This window comes from Delphinapterus leucas, chromosome 1, assembly GCF_059928025.1.
Source record: "Delphinapterus leucas isolate spDelLeu-1000000601 "Yukka" chromosome 1, BTC_Dleu_Yukka2, whole genome shotgun sequence".
Classification (NCBI taxonomy): domain Eukaryota; kingdom Metazoa; phylum Chordata; class Mammalia; order Artiodactyla; family Monodontidae; genus Delphinapterus; species Delphinapterus leucas.
In genome coordinates this window covers 132,142,330-132,161,554 of record NC_143129.1, presented here as the reverse complement: position 1 = coordinate 132,161,554, position 19,225 = coordinate 132,142,330, and the positions used below count along the sequence as shown (strand labels likewise).

The 19,225-nt window shown below is 44.2% G+C and overlaps 1 protein-coding gene across 3 annotated transcripts in view; it reads right to left on the bottom strand.

Annotated features, from left to right (window-relative positions):
- The window catches only part of GNG12 (G protein subunit gamma 12), a 125,016-nt gene extending 123,472 nt beyond the window's left edge, over window positions 1–1,544 (bottom strand). Inside the window, exon 1 of one of the 3 annotated variants that reach the window (XM_022581130.3) lies at window positions 1,452–1,544. The gene's annotated coding sequence lies outside the window, so the exon portion shown is untranslated. Of the gene's footprint in view, window positions 1–1,447 lie in introns of all 3 variants that reach the window. The other 2 variants (XM_089921191.1, XM_030759889.2) reach the window with 2 other exon arrangements.
- Between the last annotated feature and the right edge of the window lie 17,681 nt (window positions 1,545–19,225).

Sequence of the window (19,225 nt, the reverse complement as noted above, 5' to 3'; positions counted from 1 at the left end):
GCCGCCATCCTGCGATAATTTACACGCAGGGCTGCGAAGCACCAGCAATGGTGCAGTGTGGTGACTAGCACTTTCAAAACAAAGCCAAACTCGGCTTTTAAAGTAGAGAACACACAGACACAGTCCCTACCTCTGACAAGGTCCAAAAGATTCCTTATAGTCAGTCTATTCAGACGAAGCTACAACAGCCCCAGGAAATATAAAGTGTCCACAAAGACAGCAGGGGGGCAGGGGAGGAAACAACTGATGGGAAGGAAGCTAATCATGTGAAGTTTGCCCAACTCCACAAGGTCTAATACATTCCGGTTTGTTTCCACTCAAAACAGCCATTAAACGTGCCCTGACACGTGGGCGCGGGGGACCTCCCTTCTCGCCGGTTTTTGGCCATTTCCTTCTCTGTGCACTTGTTTGTATACAACCTCGCCCGGACAGGGGTGACCACAAGATGACAGGCCTCGGCAGTTCCTTCACTCAGATTTCTAGTTGCCCAAAGTTTCACTCCACGGCGGGGTTTTAACGAGAATCACGGGATCCTTTTCGAAAGTTATGAATGGTTTAAGTCAAGTTTACAAGGCACAAACGGAAGGCGAGGGACAAGTGAGTGTCGGACGACTTCAGTGACAGCGTTTTAAAATTAGCTTTAATTGATATGCCCTAGTTAAAATTTTTTTAAAAAGTCACTCTGATCCACGCAGTAAGTGTCGGGGCAGTACTTTTTAAAAAATCACGCAAGACTCACGTCTGAGTCTTGACCTCCTCAAACCATCCGCAAATACAGTCTCCGGGTCACTCACTGCTTGGGGGTCCCTCGCGGGATGTGTGATCTGAGTCCTCGTTGTGACCCGCTATTTCCCCGCCAGAACCCCAGCGCCGAGCGGGTTCCAGGTCTGCGCACACGCCGCCTAGTCCCCAGAAAGAACGGAAGAAAGTAGGGAAGAGGGGCGTGGCGCCCCTCTCTCCCCCAGTTGTCCGCCCTCCTCCCGAACCTGGCACCACCGCAAGCACGAGCGGGGAACGCCGGAGCCTCCCAGCCCCAACCCGGTGCGGGGCGCACTGCCGCGGGCAGACCAGGAAGCAAGAGAGCGAGCTGGGAGACCTCTCCTCCCACTCCCGCCCTCGTCCCGGGGGCCGCGCCCCCAGCGCCCCTGGCTTCCTGCGCCCTCCGACCGCCGCCCGTCGAGGGCGAGAGCGCCGTCTGACTCCGGGTCTCGGCGTCCCTTGCCCTCCCTCCCCCATCCCGGTCTCCGGCGCCCAGTGCCCCGACCAGTCCCCGCCCTCCGGGACACTCTTTCCTCCTTCCTTCCTTCCTCCGTTCCCTCCCTCCATCTCGCTTCCCAGCACCGGGAACTCGGAGGCGGCTCCTGAACTGGCCAGCCGACGCCCCGCGCTGCGCCCCTGTCCCCTCGGGGACCGGACCCGCCACCTGCGCCCGCCGCTCGGTGCTCACTCGCCTGCCGGTGCGCTGCCCCTGCCGTCACCGCCGCTGCCGGGGACTCTGTCTCTAAGGGCTCCTGGAGACGACTCCGACCTCTTCTCCTGCTGCTCCTCCGGGCGGGCGCCGGCTCCGCCTCGCTCGGGTAGGCGGGGCGGACAGCCCGACGGGCGGGGCGGCGGCAGCCTCGGACTCCTTCCGACAGGCCCGGCCCTCCTCCCTCCTGCCCAGACGCCCTGGCTGTTCCCTGGTTCGGCTGCCGAACCCGTGTCAGGTCTGGGCCGGCAGAGGGGAAGAGTTGGGAGCGTTGAAGTCCTGCAAACGGCTGGCTGCCTTGGCCACCCCCAGTTTCCCTTCCCCGACTTCCCCGTAGCCTTGGAAGTTCAAGGATTCTCGGGCCGCCCCACTTCACAGCCCTCCACCGGGTCGCTCTGACTCCTGAGAAGTTTCCTTCGCGTGCGAACGCTCGAACGCTCGGCAACTCTTAAGCCAGCCGTCCCTTAGGCCGCCAATACGCACGCCGCCAACCCCCTACACAAAAGTTAGGCTCTGCTCCAGGAATTTCTTAAGAAAACAGTCACAGTAAAATTTAAAGGGCCCTGGGGCCACAGAGAGATTTTGCTTTCCAGAAAATGGAGCTATAACTGCGGATTGTTGAATTTTTAGTACATCCGCTCATCATGTGCATCCCCTCCATCTCTCGCCGTGAGATTTGTGTTTCCGAACGCCCAGTACCTGGTAGAGTTCTGCTTAATGAATGGATTCAGGGTGGGGTAGTTTGAAAAGCCACTTCTGTTTCCACAGACTTCTGACTATTCGTATATAGAGCCATTCAACGAACACTCATTGAGTACCTGCTGTGTGCCAAGCATTGCAATAATGGTGATTGGAGAGACACAAAGATGAATCAGACGGGGGACTCACCCTCAAAAAGTCCAGAAAGAGTCCAGAAAGAGTAAAAAAGTTGGATGTGCAGAAATCTTACCACTCAGTGGACTTCTTGCAGGTTCCTAGGTATCTGCTTTCTTGTTTGACAGGGTGGAGATAAAAGAGAAGAGAAGGCCAAAGCAGCTCACTTAAAACCAGTGTGGGCAGAGTCCAGACTTGAAATGGAGTCTTAAAGCGTTGGTGAAGGATGTCTGTGAGTTGACTTTCACCAACTGAGGAGAAGTGAGGCCTAGGGAAGCCAGGAGCCAAGGACTGCAGTGAGGACATTATCTTCTCTCTTTCTTCCCTCCTGACCCCTGCTCAAGTATCATTCTTGGTGAAATCTTTTGACCAGGCTGTAGAAGGGGTACTGCGGGTATAAGAAGTCTGTGGTTGGATGCTTTGCCCCAGGACTGTGATTCTTGCAACCTGTGGATGGCGGTAGCTGTTGGTGTGCAATCCACAGGCTGCCAGGGGAGCTCTTTATTCCCCACTTGGTACAGTGGCAGGAAATGCTTGACTGATTCACAGACACTGACAGTTCCAGGAATACACTCTAAACAGAGCAGCCTGATGCCAGCTGGGACTGAGACCATCATACACTGGAGTTTGTATCTTTTGGCCACAGACTACAGAATCGACTCCTAAAGCCCTACCACTGATTTGCACTTCTGGAGCCCTTTATCGTCTAGTAAATGCTTTCATGTATGTAATTCTCATCTGGAAACTGAGGCACCAAGAATTGAAGGGGTTTATTGAAGCTTTTCTAATTTAGTGCTATTCAAAGTGTGGTCCACGGAACAATGACCATCTGGGAACTGTCACCCATCTGTAATGGGATAAGCACAGAAATTGAAGGTGAGCATGTAAAAACTTTTATAGCAATTTGAGTAATTTTCTGCCTGTTGAACTTCATAACAAAAGATGGCCTTGTATTCTGTATGTTTCTTTCATTTTTCTTGTTATCCATTTTGTATTTATCATGTTGGATAAAAGCATCAGCCTGCAACAGATTGAAAAGAAAATCCCACAGATAGTTTGAGATGCACTGATCTAGTCAGGAGCAAGGCAAGAATAAGAGCTAACACTTCCATGGCAGATGTGGCTTTAAGTGCTTAACGTATATTAACTCTATTAATCCAACCCTAGCAGGTAGGCTCAGAGAGGTTAAGCCATGCAATCCAAAAGTGGCAAAGCCAGAATTCAACCCAAGGGGTCTGACTCCAGACTGTGTGCTTTTACCCACGACCCTGCATCCAGTCGTTCTTATACCCACGACCCTCCATCCAGTCGTTCTTTCTGCTCTGCTGTGTCCAAACTTCAGTCATTCACATTTCATCTACATATCACTGGGCCTCCTATATGATTTTTTTAATTTATATTTTTGATTGACTTACTTTTGTTATTTCTTACACATAGGATGCTTGCTGTTAGTAATCTCACCTGTGAAATCATGACTTTGATGAGCTAGCATCAGTCTCTTACTCTAGATCACATCAAAGTAGATGCTTAACACCAGCAGTTGCTGTCAGTGTTCTGCCATATCCCCTCTGATCCTTCTCCAGTTTCGTGCACACTGGCTCCAGGTGTGCATTCATTCCCATCACCTGATCCTGGCACCTGGGACTGAGACCATCATACGCTGGAGTTTGTATCTTTTGGCCACAGACTACTGGAGTTTGTATCTTTTGGCCACAGAATCGACTGGCACCTGCATCTCATTGTCAGAACACCACCCTCAGCTGCAGGATTTACTTTGCTGGCTCACAGGGCAGCTGGAAGTACCTGGGAATTGATGTTCCCCCATCCCCGCCTCAACCTTTAACCAGTGACTATGGCCATATAAATACGCCAGTTCCTTTGCTCTCAGTTGGAACAACTTCAGGGTGAATCTCCACTGTCTACAGGTCTCCCTACGAGATTGAGCTAAATTCTCTCCCCACTTCTGTGGGAACTGATGCCACATTCTTGCTTGTCCTTCTTACCCTTCCGGGACCTACATCCCATCCCCCACCTAGGAACACATCCTAATCAGGACCAACTATATAATTTGCAGAGCCTGATACAAGATTTAAAAATGCTCATAAATCATTAAGAATTTCAAGATGGCAACAACTATTAAACCAAGTATGGGGGACATGTGTGACTACAAAGGTGTGTGACTTTACAGGCTGCACAACAACGATGTAGGCCTGGATGCTAGTAAGTCATTTTCACTTTTCTTTTTTTAAAAAAATTAATTCGTTTATCTATTTTGGGCTGCGTTGGGTCTTCATTGCTGCACGCGGGCCTTCTCTAGTTGAGATGGACAAGCGGGGGCTGCTCTTTGTTGCAGTGCATGGGCTTCTCACTGCAGTGGCTTCTCCTGTTTCAGGGCACGGGCTCTAGGCGCACAGGCCTCAGTAGTTGTGGCTCGCGGGCTCTAGAGTGCAGGCCCAGTAGCTGTGGTGCACGGGCTTAGTTGCTCCGCGGTATGTGGGATATTCCCAGACCAGGGCTCGAACCTGTGTCCCCTGCATTGGCAGGCAGATTCTTAACCACTGTGCCACCAGGGAAGCCCTCACTTAAGTTCTTATCTCAGGGTCTGCTTCTGGAGAATCCCAAGCTAAGATAACAACTATTAAAGTAAAAGCCAGCGCGTTCAAGTACTACCAAAATTATCTTGTATAATACACTGGTGGTCAGCATCCCACACCTTGGGAGCCCACCTTGTAGAAGGATGGGTCATGTCAAGTTGTACATAAAAAGCTTGAGCCACAGGAAGAGGTATAACAGTTGAGAATGGTTTAGGTTAACAAATGATGGGGCAGAAAACCTGGGTTTTCTTCTCAATTCTGACACGGAATGATACACACAAAGTGTGAATTTGGGTGGTATCTTAGATTGAGTTACCTGGAAACATACCTTGCATGAAGAAGACTTATGGGCGAGTGGTTAAAAAGATACACCTGTAAGGAAGCAAGGCCAGCAGGATAGGGCAGAGGACAAGGATGCCTCTCAACATGGTTACAGCTGGACCTGCAATCCAGGGGGGACTGGAGGTAGGTGGCTCTTCAGAAATGGACCATATTGAGTCCAGTGTATTGGACCTTTGTATCTCCATATCCTGTATTCCTGGGAAGAGGTGTTGCATTAGGCAAAGCAGTTCATTAAGGGTAATGCCCACAGCTGCGAGTGGTCAGGAACCAATATTCCCAGCAACTCGGGAACAGGTGTGTCACCCCTGAACAGGGGGTCTGGGAGAAGCTCCAGAGTATACACTATAGGTGGGTTATCTCCAAGGTCTCACTTGGGCTTATAGTCAGTCAAAACTGGCATTCTCAGCCCAGCCCAGGAGGACCTGACCCCTTGGTCTTCCATTAGCACCTGGGCAATGCTTGGTTGCATTTTGCCTTCTTTATACTATGAACCTATTTAATTTCCAATTTTTTCTTTCTCCAGACTTCTTCAAAACTCTTTTTTCTTTCCCTTTCTGTTTTCTGCTCCAACTGTCTTCCACCCTCCCATGGCACTCGAGACAAATCAATCGATCAGTTGCTTATGAAAGAGTGACGGTGTAGTGAAGTGAAATTTTATGCATGAGGCAAGGCCTTTGAGATTAAGTCCTGGCTTTGCCACTAACAATCTGTGTGAATTTGGTGCCGTCATTTCACCTTACTGGGCTGTGGCTTGTCCTTAAAATAAAGAGATTTACAATGGTCTCTAAAGTCCCAATTCTATGAAATTTAAACATTTTTTAAAAGATGGCTTTCTCTGCTATATAATCCCTTATAAAGCAAGCAAGAGAAATGGTTTTAGAACTCAGGACAGCTGACTGTTTTTAAATTAATTACAATTCGTTGGTGAAGCTCTTCTATGAACTTCTACTCAATAGTCAATAACAACACCCTAACTAAAGGCTCAGTCAGAAGGAGATGAGGAAAGAGGAATGAAAGAAATGAGGCAAATCAATCAGTCTGTGGGCGATCAGGTCTCCACGGACTTCACAACAATTTATCTGGGATATCAGTGTTGCTTCCTAAGGATTTTATTTCTTCTAATGCACATGGCCACACTCTTTGCCTGAACCTGCCCTAAAAGTTATGAAGAGAGCTTCCTCTTTTTGAATAGGTTACCTGGGTAAGTTTTTCACAAACTGGTTTTTCTGCTCAGTCAGAGGCTGTCATCTTCTCATGTAGAAGTTAGGTCAGGGAAAAGCACCCACAGTCTTGGAAATCCCCAAGTAACTTGTTGAAACACGTATCAGCAGAGGCAGGAGCTATGACCCAAACTGTGACTACAGATCAGTAGTCAGTTCAATGCAGTTCCATCCTCAAATGGATGGAAGCCTCCAGAGGCCTGGGTGGGAGTGGCCCAAAATTGAGTCACTAACTCAAGTTAGTTGATTACTAACTCAAAATTAGCTTTCTGGCTTATTACAGAGCTAGGCTCTCTAGCTCTGGAGAATGGAAGTCCCCAGACACTGTTGTATAGATGTCAAATGTGTGGGCTCAAGAATGAACAAATTTCCCATCATTGAAGGGGTTCAACCAGTGGTCAACTAGGAAGTAGAGATGTAGATGTTATCAAGGGAAGCAACCCAAATGTTCACCAGGGGAGATATATTACCTCCATCTAAAGCACTCTGTGAAAAGAGGTAGATCTAAATATATTCACATGAAAAGATGCCCCAAATATATTTTTGAGCATAGAAAGCAAGTTACAGAAGACCATGAATAGAATTTCCCACTCATGTATAAAAAAAGCATACACACACAAGCACAAATGTCTGTATGAGTATATCTGCAGTAATGTTTGGCAAAATGTTAAAAGTGATTTTATCAAGGTGGTAGGGTTTTGGGTAACCTACACTTTTTTTATATTGCATGAATTTTTTTTTTTTTTTTACCACGAAAGTATAGCCTTTCTTTGAATAATGTGGGTTTTTTCCCCATACTAGAAATATATCTCTTTTCATATTATAAAAAGAAGAAAAAAGGCATTGTGTTGACCAGCAGTTGGCAAACTATGGCCAAGGGGGGCAGACCATCGGCCATCTGTTTTTGTGAATAAAGTTTCATTGGAACACCACCACACCCATTCATTTATCTATTGTCTTTGGCTGTTTCTACTTACAGAGCTGAATGGTTATGACAGAAACCTTATGGGTCACAAGGCCTAAAATATGTATCTGCCTCTTTAGAGTTGTGGTAACCCCTGGTGCAGACAATTAGACTAGAAAGCTTTTTCAGTATGGCAAATTGCAGCCTAGATCTTACTAGTTCTTCAGATTTTAACATATGTGACAAAACCCAAACATGGTCTGTATATTTTAAAGTACCCCCCAGTTCTGAGTAGTGATTAGGATAGCGCAGCAAAGAGACGACACATACTTTCCTTCTTCCTCCCCCTCCTTCCTTTCCTTCTGCTCCCCTTTTTCTCTGTCTGTTCCTCTTGCTGTTCCTTCCCATTCTTCCAATGAGATAAGGTAAGCAACGTGTTCTCCATTTTGCCCTCAGACACTGTCCCGCCCGAGCGAGGACTAGGTAGAGGACTGAGGTTCCTCTCTCCTTCTGGCTGGGTCTCTCCAAGATAAAATGATTGAGGAAGTTCTGGACAGAATAAACTATCCTGGGAGAGGAGGGTAAGCTCCCAAAGAATCAACCCAGACTTGGAGGAAAAAAAGCCAGGGGAGTTGTGGAGGATAGGAGACTACCAGGCTCCAAGGGGAAAGGCTGGGAACTGGATGGAGCAGATCCCCTCTCTCTCTCCCCGCATTCCTCCGTCACACTCTGCTCCAGTTTTCCTTCCTGCGTAATCCATCTGGTCTCCAGGTACACAGAGGAGGTTTGGGATGTTTCTCCTTCACCATCAGTGGTACCCAGCATCAATACTCTCACTTACTGAAATCACACAAGCAAGGGTAGCTAGTGCCAGTCTGGCCATGCCAGGCCCTTGCTCATTGCCAGAATTTGGCCAGAAGAGCTGGATGGTGGCCCTGATGTGGGATGTACTCAGATGCTAAGTAATTAAATGGTTCAACAGAAACATTCTCTTTGTCAGCCACTCGCCCCAGACCTTCCCTGAAGAAAATATAAGGCCCCTGCAGTGTCAGAAAGAGAAGCAGCCTGGTAGATGATTAGATTATTGGTCCATCTATAGCCTATGCTACAGGGCTTTGATTCAGACACAGTCTAATAGCTGTGGACCTGTGAGCTAAGTTGTGATGGGAATGGAAAATATTTTCTCTGGCACTCTGATAACAGACCTGTTAATTTCATTTAGCTTTATATTCTGGTGAGAATGGAAAAAACCAAGCCTGCAACCTCTGTGACTCCAATTTACACTGCATGGTTGTCAAAATATCTAAAATGTTCTTTTCAGAGTGTGGGGGAATCTCAGAAAAATGTGATAAAAATGCTGTTTTTTTCTAGTATTTCAGTATTACTCTAGAAATACTGAGATAATGGAATAATACCAACAACAATGCCAGGGTTTAAATACAAAACCTGGCATCATTGTTGGTATTATTCCATTATCTCAGTATTTCTAAAAATAAAAATATGGACTGTTTCTATCCTGAGACTACCCTGCGAATTACATACACTTTCAAATTTTGAATGTAATAAAGGTGCATTCATTTAAAGAGTGTTCTGACCACATTCTTCTCCTGTTTAAACACTCCCCAGGTGTCTTATTGTTATTTTCTTTCCTATTTCCTGGGTTACTAGGAAGACTGAGCATCTTTTCTTGTATTTATTAGTCATGTATGGTCCTAGTACCAATTTGGGCATGGATCGACTTCCAGAGGTCTCTGATGAATTGTGCTCAATATTTTTGTATTGCTATAAATAGCCTTGATCTTTGTTCTGGAATATAGTTAAGTTACTGGAACCAAATTTATCCTTTTAGGTCTTGCTTTTAAGATAATTCGGCAGGATTAGGGCAGTTATCACTCTAGGGCTAATTTTTCCCCCTACTGAAGGCAAATTGTTTGTCTACCCAATGATCCATAAATCTTGAGGTTTTCCAGTCTGGCTGGTGGGAAGAGGCAGCATTTCTGGTCCTGGTCCTGTGTCAGCATCAGGCACCGTTACGTCTAACCCTTACAGCTGGTTCTTCCCTGGCCTTGGGTAGTTGCTTTACCTGCACAAGTTCATCCTTACTCATCATACACATCATCATACTCAGGGGGGACACTCAGCTAGTCTCTGGGTTCGCTTTCTGTTCAGCTCTCTTCTGTCTGGTGCTCTTTCCAGTGAATCCTAGTTGCCTTGATCTCCCTGAGCTTGCATCCCCATCTCCTTGACCCAAGGAGCCCACCAGCTCTTCCTGAATTCCCCCGTCTCTGCTTTGCCTGGAAACTCCTTCAAAGCAGTCAGTTAGGGGACTTGTAAGACTCCATTTGTTTTCCATCTCTCAGGGATCACTGTCCTTTTGTCACCTGATGTACAGTGTTTTGCAAACTGTTGTTTCATATATTTTGTCTGTTTTTAGGTTACTTCAGGTAGGAGGATAAAACCAGTTTTTTTTTACTCCATCTAGACTATAAGCAGCAGTCTCCCCTATCACTCGAAACCATGCCTTATTCTTCTTTTCCACTTATCATTATATAACATTATTTTGCACATTTATTTGTTTAGTGTCTGTCTCCCTCATCAGACCATAAGCTATATGAGGGAACTTACTATGTCTGTTTGGTTTACTGTTGTGTCCTCAGCTATAATAACTTTGCCTGATGTATTCTAATGCTCATTAAATACTGAATGAATGAATGAATGAATGAATGAAAGCTAGACCAGAGCCAGATCATGGGAGGCTTTGAATGCCCAGCAAGGAAACTGAACAAGTTTTGCTGAGAGCAGAGGCTCTTATTCCAAGACTAGAATGACATAAGTAAAATTCTATTCATTTGCAATTTGAGGACATTGTGGGGTGCAATGCTGGTGACTTCACTCAAGCTCCTCTCTGTGTAAATCTGCCCAAGCTCTTGGTAGATTAGGTCACATTTTTTGGAATCTGCTTGGAACTTAGGAACCTGGCAGTCATAATGAATCTTGCCTTTGACCCTGCCTCTTAATCTGATTGGCTCTAAGCCCTTTACAAATATTAATTATGTCTCACAATGGAGTTGCCACCCTGACCTTTTTTCTTAGGCTGCTATCACTGAGACCAGTGTTCAGCACTTCTGTCCCATAATAGCATGCTTATTCCTCCTTCCTAAGAGAGAATGGTTAGGGTACTATCTTTACCAACACCCTTAAATTAATTAGTGTCCTAACAATAAGCCTGACAAGCAGCTTTCTTAAATTTCACAGGATAATCGTAAAAGCCTCTCCACTGGTCTTTCTGACTTGTCTTTAAGACAGTCTGCTGGAGGCAGGATAAAAATATTAGAAATTAGGGCTTCCCTGGTGGCGCAGTTGCTGGGAGTCCGCCTGCCGATGCGGGGGACGCGGGTTCGTGCCCCGGTCCGGGGGATCCCACATGCTGTGGAGCGGCTGGGCCCGTGGGCCATGGCCGCTGGGCCTGCGCATCCGGAGCCTGTGCTCCGCAACGGGAGAGGCCACAACGGTGAGAGGCCCGCGTACCGCAAAAATAAATAAATAAATAAATAATTAGAAATTATAGCTACACTTATTTTGTGTTTTTTCCTTTTGTTAGTACAATAGTTCAGGGATAAATATATAAGTAACGCATATATTGGGCTGCATACTCAAAATATTTACTGAAGTGCACAATAAAAATGTTTAGAGATCACAGATCTAGTCTCTCTCCCAATCCACCCTAAGTGAGGCCAGATTACTCTTCCTAGAAGGCACCTCTAATTGTGCTCCTTTCCTCTGCCAATACAAACAAATAAAAACAACAAAACCCAAAACCCCCAAACGTTCTATGGCTTCAATATAAGAAAACAATTTTTATAGTAAGTGACAGTTGAAAAGAAGGGAGCTTTTCTATGCAGAGACGCATTCAGTCCACAACTGTTAATAAGCCCTCACATCTGTACAACACGTAATTTTAAATGCACTGAACTTTGCCTACAGGCCTTCTGATTTCAGCAGAACATGGGTCTGCTCTCAGCCAAGATTTGTGTATATTTAGTTCTACTCTATGAAGCCTGTTAGGCCCAGTTAGAGACTGGACCCAGAACAATAACTGCAAGGCCATGAATATTTCCCGAGACCCCATCAGTGAGTGTTAACAGACTGAATTACTGAAGAGATGATGGAAATAATGAACTTTAGACATGCTAAGTATACAGAAATAGCAACTGAGTAGAAACCAAGCCCAGCACACTGTGTGTTTGTGTGTGTGTGTGTGTGCGCGCACGTGTGTGCGAGTGCATAGGAGGGGGGAAAAGGATTACCAACACACCAGACATGTGAATGAAGAAGGCTATTGTAGAAGAGGAACTTCTGGCCCTGGCTAGATACCACCTGACACCAAGTGGATTAGAAATGAACTGTCCAGTTGAGCCTTTCCTGAATTCCTAACGTACAAGCTCATGAACGAGTAAAATGGTTCAGTTGTTAAGTTTTGGCACAGGAGAGCTGAGAGTTGTAGACATCATTTGAGTACCTGGATCCAACTCTGCCTGAAGCAGAACTACCCCTGAATTTTGCAGTGAGCCAGTACATTCCTTTTAGTTTGTTTATGCTAGTACATGTTGAGTTTCTGTCATTTCCAGTCAGGAGAATTGTGAATGATACAGTGACACTCTGTCTTTTCACTCAGGTGCAGAAGCTTCAGCTAATCATAATTCTCAGTTCTTGACTTACTCTCATCATTAATCGTTCAAGGGCCTTCTCTTACTTGACTGATCGAATTTTCATTCATACCCTTTTTACCCTACTCCTACTCCCATTCCCTTCCTATTCACAGGCAAACATTCTAATTCTGTTGTGTATCTTTTTATTTGTATGTGTCCTTATAAAATATATATTGTTATTTTTTGTACATGTATTTTACTGTGGTATATTAATGGTATTGTATACTCTTTTATATATGAATAATACTTACAAGTTTTTCCAATTAGATGTTATGATGGGCCATAGTTTTCTCCAAAAATACATCTCCTGTTATAAATTTCCCCTCTAAGGATTATACAGTCTAATTATGTCCATTGTTACTGACAGTTATTTTTGTCTTCTTGGAATTAAAAAAAAAAACTCTTTTATTCTCTGTCTTCTTTCCCAACCCTGTCCCCTTCCATACACACTTATTTTTTAATAATAAATGTTTTGGTTATAAGGATGCAATATCTGGTCATCTCTTTGAGAGTATTAATGATTTTTTTGAGTTTTTTCTATTATTTTCATTGTCTCTGTTCTTTTCTCTTTAAAAAAATTTCTATTTCCTTTTTAAAATCTGTGCCTTTTGTGGTGGCAGCCTTCCTCAAATGTCTAGTGATCCTTAGCTGATTCTGATTGGAACGTCTGTGTGTGTGTGTGTGTGTGTGTGTGCAGGGCTTGTTGCATAGGGGGAGTAGGTAATGTAGTGTAGATCTGGCTCTTTTGTCTGCCTACAGACCTCTATTGGTTTCTGTAGGCCCCTTTTCTTGGGCTAGTGGGATACACCAGAAAGGATCAGACACTGCACTTGTGGGTGGGGAAGGTTTAAGCCTGGCTGCCATCATTCTAGGAGCCTGGAAGTTTCATCATGTTTTTTTCTTGTTTTGTTTTATTTTTTAAATCTAGATTTTCAGTTGACCTTGTTTTTTGAGTACCCAGTCCTCAACTGTGACTCATGTCATACTTTCTGGATGCCTGATCATTTATTCATTCAACAAATATTTATCCAGTACCCCCTTAGCACTTTGTGCCAGGCATAATCCTAGGTGTTTGGGGTCTACCAGTAATCAAATCAGATGAAAGTCCTGCCCTCATGGAGCTTACATTCTAATAGAAACAACATCTCCAGTCTTCTGTCAGAGTGGGGGTGGGGTTAGGGTGGCTGCAAAAGGAAGTGGGAGGATTTGGAGGTCTAAGTGCTCCTTATAAAGACTTTCAACCAGTCCTCCTATTTTCAGTCCCATTTTCACATCCCTATCTTCGAAAGTGCTCAGTGGCTCCAATTCTGAGCCTTTCTAGGTTTTGGTGGAATGGACCAGCTTTATGTTCACATCCTCCACCCTTCACAGACATTCAGATTTCCACTCTCTTGGTTCTGCTAAGCCGGTTGCCTTGTCACTTGTTCGTCTACTTTCTATTTTTTGTCTGCTTTAGTCTTCTCTCCCATTTTCCTTTTTCTTGTGACTTATACCTTCTTGTTTTTCATTGAATATTATTTTACTGGGGCTTTTGGGAAGGAATAGAGATAATTCTGTGTTTGACTAACTTTGTTTAGTCACATACCAGCAACTCTTCTCAGCTCTTCTCTACAGGCATAAAATTGCTTGCTTGACAGGTAAAAATGGTGCTACCCTGGACGGTGGCAGTATCACGTTTAGATTTTCTGATAGTCATATCTCTGTGAAGCTGTATTGCTTGAATTTAGAATGAGATCACACACTGTTTCTAGGCCTCTATTATCATGGCTCATTTTCTTTCTCTTTTTCTCTTGGCCCTTAGAACATGTCTCATTTAACTTTCTTATTCCTCGAATCATATTTTTCTTTTCTTTTATTTCTATCTTTTTTTTTTAAGATTTTTTTGATGCGGACCATTTTTTTTTAAAGTCTTTATTGAATTTGTTACACTATTCCTTCTGTTTTATGTCTTGTTTTTTTGTTTTGTTTTGGCTGCGAGGCATGTGGGATCTTATCTCCCGGACCAGGGATCAAACCTGCATCCCCTGCATTGGAAGGCGAAGTCTTAACCACTGGACCACCAGGGAAGTCCCTTATCTTTGACTATCACCTTTTCCTTGCTTTGATACCCAGGGTGAGAAAGTACTTCAGGCTACATTCCTAGTTATCCCATATATGTATTGTTATACAGTAAAATAGTATTTTTTTTTAAAGTTGGAAGGAAGTAATAGGAAGACTAGTAGCTAACATTTATGAAGTTCTTACTGTGTGCAAGACACTGTCCTAAGAGTTTTACATGCATTATCTTATGAAATTCTACTATTCTCCTATGAGATAGATATTATTATCATCTCCACTTTATGGATGAGATATTGGATTCTATCACCTTATTTTATAAATGCAAGACTAAGATATTCCGCAACATTGTAAATCAACAATACTCCAATAAAAATTAATTAAAAAGAAGACTAAGAGAGATTAAAAACTTGCCTAAAGTCTTAACAGCAAATGAGTGAAGTTTTTAAATATTCATGAAATGAATCTGGTTTCTTTATTATCAAAGTCACAGGTACTCCTTATTAGGAATATTTAAAAATTAATTAATTAATTAATTTACTTTTGGCTGTGTTGGGTCTTGGTTGCTGCACGTGGGCTTTCTCTAGTTGTGGTGAGCGGGGGGCTGCTCTTCGTTGTGGTGCGTGGGCTTCTCATTGTGGTGGCTTCTCTTGTTGCGGAGCACGGGCTCTAGGTGAGCAGGCTCAGTAGTTGTGGCTTGCGGGCTCTAGAGCACAGGCTCAGTAGTTGTGGCGCACGGGCTTAGTTGCTCCGCGGCATGTGGGATCTTCCTGGACCAGGGCTTGAACCCGTGTCCCCTGCATTGGCAGGCAGATTCTTAACCACTGCGCCACCAGGGAAGTCCTTTATTAGGAATCTGAAGTGGGGTTTTGGTGCCCCAAACCTCTAAGGCTCCCTGCTGAGGGAACTACATATCAATAGCCAATTAGAAAACAAAGTACCAGATTTATCTAATAAAAGAGCAGGGATGTCTGGTTAGCTGTGATGGAGGGTTGGGCCTAGAAACCAACAAGGGGTTTCCTGGTCCCGCAAGTGGAGACTGGCTGAGTCTAGAAGGGCGAGGCCAGTGCAGCAGGTTCTAATTCACTCACCTAACCTGCTGTGCAGGAGAGAAAGGCTGGCTGCCTCACCCTCACATTGCAGACCAAAAACCTGGGCAGAAAGCACAAGTATTGCTCGGCCTACCTCCAATGGGGACAGCTGTGTCCAGGGTGTGACTGCCACCGTGCAAGGGCACACAACGTAGATGAGAATGCTGGTAACAGATCAGGCAGCCATTAAGAAGTGGCCCAATGTGAATTAGGCTCCAACCTTTTGCATTAGCACCTGCTGGTTTCCTCCTTTGGGACAACTGTGAAATGGCCTGGAAGTGTGGGTGGAGATGTTCTTTCTTCTGGAAGCCAGGAAAAAACATTCTCTTTGCTGTGGGTTGAGGTGGAAATGTGGGGAAAAGAAAAAAATAGTTTCTCTTCTCAATGTTTCTGTTTAGTGGAGATAAAAATGCCGCTATTTTAAACATCACTTGTAGCTAGGTTTTCTATTTTATTCTTATATCAGTGCTAGCTGCAACCCAATGGGTTTCTTGACCCACTAATGGGTTGGGACCCTCAAATTGAAAACATTGTTTTGGGAGGTTTGTTGACACAATTTTGGAAGAAAGAATGACTTTTATTTGTAGAACGCTTCAGTGAGCCCTTTGGTTACACATAAAACAGGAATTAGAGACTAGAATGGACATGAGTGGCTGACAAAGATGTAGTTTGGTACAACTGTGAAAGATAATTCAATTAAGATATGAGTAGAAATGGTTAGAGAGATTATTAACACCTAATGTCAAATGTCTTTTCATGTGCTGATTTGCCATTTGTCTTAGTCCAGGCTGCTATACTAGAATAACATGGACTGGGTGGCATAAACAACAAACATTTATTTCTCACAGTTCTAGGGGCTGAAAGTCTGAGATTAGGGTGCCAGCATGGTTGGGTTCTTGGTAAAGTCCCTCTTCCTGGTTTACAGAGGGCCATCTTCTCTTTGTATCCTCACATGACAGAGAGAAAAGGGACTGTCTTCCTCTTCCTATAAGGGCACTAATCCTATCATGGGGGCTCCATCCTATGACCTAATTATCTTCTAAAGGCCCACCTCCTAATACCATCACATTGGGTGTTAGGATGTAACATATAAATTTTGGAAGGACGAAAATATTCAGTCCATAGCACTATCTGTATATCCTCTTCAGTGAAGTGCCAACAGCATTTTAAATAAACCATGTGCTAAAGGAAAGTGGGATATTTTTATTAACAATGGTAGTAATATTGGTCACAATAAGTTTCAATCTTTCTTTCTTTTTTTAAAAAAAACTCCTGTGCATAAAACTCTATGCTAGGCACGAGAGATACAAAGGTTAACCAAACAGATCTGGCTCTTTCCTTCATGGAACTTATACTCATGAGGTGGTTGAGGAATTGGAAAAGTTTTTTTAAAAAACAAATACACAAATGTGTGATTACACAAATGATGTGCCCTAAAAGAAAAAAAAAAAAGATGTCATAAAAAAGAATACTGGAGACTTAATTTACATTGAGAGTCAAGTATTTCCAATTTGTAGTTGAAAAGTGAATGGGTGATATTCAAGTATTTTGGGGCCAAGAGCAACTAAGCCCATGAGAACAGCATGTGGGAAAGTCCTGAGGCAAGGAAAGAGCTGAGGATGTTGTATAACTCCAAAAGCAGGCAAGTGCAGCAGGGATACAGAGCAACAGCAGAAGAGTAATGTGAGATGAGTTTAGCTACGTAGGCAGGACCCAGATAAGAAGCACGAAAGTCAGTTAGGAGACTACTATATAGTTCAAGCAAGAGATGGTGGTTTGAATCAGCATTGTAACCAAGGGAATGGAGAGAGAAGTAGATAGTTTGAAGTATATTTTGGAGATAGGATTGATGAGACATGGTGAGGGACTGTATGTTGGGGGGCAGAGAGAACAGGTGAGGAGGAAGGAGGTGTCAAAAATAACTTCCAGGTTGATGGAGGTGACTTTACCAAGATGGTGAAAACAAGAGGAGGACTTGATTTGCATGGGGGTGGTAGGCAGTGGATGGTGGTCATGTTCCTTTTAGATGCATGTGAATTCTGAAGACTGGTGTGTGTCTACAAAAAGAATAAGCCTATTTAATAGCATAGCACATACAAGAAACCTACAACTGAGTCTGAAAGAGTTGAGGCTAAAAGAGAACAACTCAAGTTCAAAATACATCCTCACCCTTCCCCTTGCTTTTGACTTTTTTTCATGGAGATTTTTAAAAAGTGTGGGCAGGTGTCCACCAGATGGCAATATTTCTTTATAAAAGCCCAGATTTAGAAACCATACCTTCGCCACCACTACATCAAGGTAGATTCTTGGGGGGGCACAGAGCCAGAGTCTAGTCCAAATCATTGAAAGTGAAGCCCTGCCTGCTGACTTCTAGTAATGTACACAGACAGTGGCAGATCCTTCTGAGGCCTCTTAAAAGGAGACAAAGACGTGGTGTGTGTGTGTGTGTGTGTGTGTGTGTGTGTGTGTGTGTGTGAGAGTGGGCCGGCGCCTGGGCTAACTGGGACCAGTGGCTTCGTATCATAAACAGTCCCTTAATCCTAAGTGCTAGCACATGAGTAACATTGGAAGCCTCACATCACCTCTCCCAGCCTCTGTCTTCATCTGTAGAATGATGAACATATTAGTACCAACCTCACTAGGTTAGGGCGAGTATGAGATTAGATAATGCATGCCTACAAGGTGCCTAGCACAATCCTGGTACAAATCATTATCATATTATCCCCACAGTGACCCTTACCCCCTCTCCCCCTCCCTCAAGGCTCTACCCTTTGCCAGCCTCGGTCATGGGCAGGCTTCCAGGCATGAACTCACAAGGGAAGCACGTGAGTCCCAGCAAGATGGTAGACTCCTTTCCAGGTCCTCTTAAGCTTTGCCTCATGGCAGGTGCTCCTCTTTGATAATCCTTCCTCCCCACTGCATTTACAGGAAGATAGAGTCCTTCTGTAATTGACTTGTCTGATTGGACAGGCAAGCCACGAAGATGGAGAGGGAGGAAGCGCCTGAATGGAACACGAATGCCAGAAAATCAGCCCCTTCCTAACACGCTGCATTGAATTCAATTACTCTCTGTTTAGTTGCTTTTCCTAATCTACTGAAACATGTACAATTGCTATCAGAGGACTTATAATTATATATTCCCAGCCTGCCAGGTGGGATAGGTCCAAGCACTCGTTTTGTTTGGAGGCTGACACAATATGAATGCAGCTCCGATTTGTCTTGGGAGGAAGCCAGCACGATGCTAGTGCCTGTGGTTCAGCTACAGGGAATATTACTTTGGCAGGGGTCAGCCAGCCACCCCCCCCCCCGCCACTATATTTATCTTCCTCCTTCTCTTCTAGCTCAGCCTGCCAGATGCTTCACTTTCCCTCATAAAAGCCTAAAATATTTGTGTGCTTTAAAAACACGTTTTCAGAAATGCTACCAATTATTATTATTATTATCCAGTAACATTGCTTTATAGGTGTTTGTCAGCTTCTTTTGATTTCATATGGGGTTTTGGGGGGGACAGGTAATGAGGGTGTAGTGAGAAGAGGGTAGGAAATATACCTTTATGGAGGGAAGGAAAAGATTTTTTTGGTCTCTAACTTGTATTGCAGGTAGCAAAACCAATTTTTATGTTTTCAGTCCATGTAAAAGGCTGCTAAATGAGCAGAGTGTCAAAGCGTGGCCACGTGGAACTCAGGTTCTCATACTTCCTTACATTTATACAGCATAACTCAGTTTACAAGGCACAGTATTTCACTGGCCTCTTAGGTTAATCTTATATTGTAGGCATGGGTTATTTCTAACATGTATTCAACTGATATTCAGATAGATTAGGCAACTTGATTCATTAAATGAATATTTATTGAGAGCTTACTATATGCCAGGCAATGTTGTAAGCAGTGAGCAAAAGGCCCCACCCTCACACAGTTTACATTCTAATGGGGAACATACATGTAGATAAAATATATAATATGCCAGATA